The 2632-nt window shown below is 41.5% G+C and overlaps 1 long non-coding RNA gene across 1 annotated transcript; it reads left to right on the top strand.

The window, feature by feature from the left end:
* Nucleotides 1-1587: 1587 nt before the first annotated feature.
* On the top strand, nt 1588-2632 carry LOC130137924 (uncharacterized). The gene is made up of 2 exons (XR_008816357.1): nt 1588-2324; nt 2464-2632. It is a non-coding gene; the product is annotated as an uncharacterized LOC130137924 (long non-coding RNA).

Below are 2632 nucleotides of genomic sequence, written 5' to 3'. Positions count from 1 at the left end.
ACTGAAACTATGTGTCAAGCGACACATAGATCAAACACAACGTGCGTAAAAAGGACTTGCCCATCTCTCTCCGTGTTCATCTCTCTTTTCTTTCCTAGAGTTGTCGACAGTATATGCTTTTGGGATCCTTGTATTTTTCTGTTTCATTTGTTACACCTTTTTTTTTTCTTTCCTCTCTTTTTGATGTGTTCAGCTAGATCATAACTATCTAGGAAAGTGGCCCTCTTCTCGCATCGTGAGATGTGAAGAAGTTTTGGGACAAATTTGTGCCTTAGCCGTCCGCCTTCTTATGAGTCTTCCTTAATTTTTCCGAATAATAAACAACATATGCTCGGTCCAATTAGGTTACTTGGGAAAACAAATTATAGTTCTGAGGTGAATGTTTTCTAAAAGTTATAGCATTGAAATGATTGATTGAAAATTTTTGCCACTGAATTTTCTGCCTCTAAAGTAAGCGTCGTACGAAAGTTATGGTACTTGTAGTGTCATTTTATCAAAATTCTTTAAAGGTGAATTCTCCACAAATACCTTTAATGCGGCTTTTAAGTTCTTCTACCTCTATTTTTCATAATTAGCTTCTCAAAGTATTTTTAAAATAGATTTATGGAGAAAAAAAGGAAAAAAAAGGAAAAAAAGGTGGAGGAGAGGTGCTACAAGAGTATTTAGGAGAGGTGAGGTGAGAAGGTTTTGGGATGGGTGAGGTATTTTCCCTACCATAGAACCTTAGGCAATGGTTCCAAGTTTTTGTAATATGGAAACTACCTTGCTCTTGGAACACCTTAGAATATGGAACTTGTCGGTGCCACGGGTTCTAGGGTACCCTATACTATCCTGTACTTTTTCATATTGTTTCATTGAAAAAAAATTGTCGTTGTTTATGTAATATACACATTGACCAATCAAACATATAAATGGGTTACATGTTAAATTCATGTTCGTATCCAATATTAACATATCACTAAAACGTTAATAATATAAAAAATAAAAAATAAAAAAACCATCTTCCACCTATCATTTAAATCCACGAGTTGAGATGAAACCGATCACCACCTACTGAGAACATAAACTCAAAGCACGTGCACACACACTTTGAGAGAGAGAGATTATTGCTTTTTGGTCAGACATACTTAGAAAATATGACAAAGGTACATTACAAAAGCTACAGGATGTAGCGTATAGGATGGTATGACCCCAACCCTTAAACGTACTTTACACTCATTTGTTACAAAATTTTGGAACAGGAACCCACTCTAATAGTTCTAATACCCATCTTAGAACCTACTCGACCATGCTTGTTCTATAAGGTCCATAGATTTCACGGGTTCTCCTATACACTATTGTTGACACCCGATTTTTTGCCAATCCGATGAATTGATGCTTAAAATGTAAATGGACCAAATTAGTGCGAAAGAGAGATGATAAGATAGAATTATTAAAAAAAATATATAAAGGAAAATTAGGCCAGTTCGACCCGACCCGCTTTTGGCCCATTTTTGTTCTTTGTTTAGGCCCAGTCCCTTTTTGCTTGTTCTTTCTTCCTTTCTGGGCTTGGCCCTATTTCTTTCCTTCCTACTTCTCAAGCCCAGCCCTCCATCCATTTTCCTTCTCTCTCCCTCACGTTGTTCGCAACAAAGCCAGGAAGCGACGAGCAGCATAAAAAAAGAAAAGGCGAGAAGAGACAAAAGGCCAAAACGGCCTGGTACAGAGGAGGACGCCGCGAGCTGGCGGAATAGGCAGGAACGTACGGTCCATTGGAATTTGGAGTGCAGTCTGGCTAGAGAGAAGGAGAGGGGGGATCTCCGAAAAAGAAGAACCTGGCAGACCCCTCATCCTTCATCTCGCCCGAACAATCACCACCACCGTCGCCGTTCGACGTTCTCTAGCCGGCAGCATCCTTCTCGCGGCTTCTCCCTCCTGGATCCCTGACATTTCCTCCAAAGAGGAGCGGAAGAAGAGCAAAAGAGGGGGGGAAGGCCATCTTCTTTCTGGAGAGAGCTTGAAGAGAGAAAATACAGAGAGAGGGAGAGTTGGCCGGAGGAGAGAGCTCACTGGGGATTCCCTCTGGTGTCTTCTCCGAATCATCTCCACAGTGGCCATGGAGTATTGTGGACTCATGATCACTAGTGATCATATTCATTAAAAAAAGAAAAAAAGAAGGAAGAAAGCCGAGGGAGAGTTTTGGTGGTGGGAGTTCGTCAGAAGGAAGGTTGAACTGGGAAAGAAAGTTTTTTTCATTCACCGGTGGTCCGCCCTAATCGCCGTCGTTCTCGTCGGAGGCTCGCCTACCGGTCGCCGTTCGTCGTCACGGAGACTACCCGAACCAGGTAAGCCCCGAAAATGACCTGTTCTTGCTTGTCGAAGTTTTTTTTTTTTTGGAGAAGAACCGACGAGTCTTTGAGCGAATCACACGAGACCCACACTGATTCATGATGAACAATGTTGATTTAAAGCTTAACATGCTAGGTTCAGGTCATGAACGGTAGTAAATCCGAACCTGGGAGTGGCATCTTAAAGTCGCACGTTACCTGTTTGACAAAATGCCCAAATGAAAGCCGAGACTATTGCCACCAAAATACGTTCTTGTTATCATCGTCTTATGCTTCGTTTGTGCTTGAATCGATGTTTCATGACT

The sequence above is a fragment of the Syzygium oleosum genome, unplaced genomic scaffold, assembly GCF_021117445.2.
Source record: "Syzygium oleosum isolate NSW1041296 unplaced genomic scaffold, Sole_v2.1 Sole_v2.04, whole genome shotgun sequence".
NCBI lineage: Eukaryota > Viridiplantae > Streptophyta > Magnoliopsida > Myrtales > Myrtaceae > Syzygium > Syzygium oleosum.
This window is presented reverse-complemented; position numbering and strand designations above follow the sequence as displayed.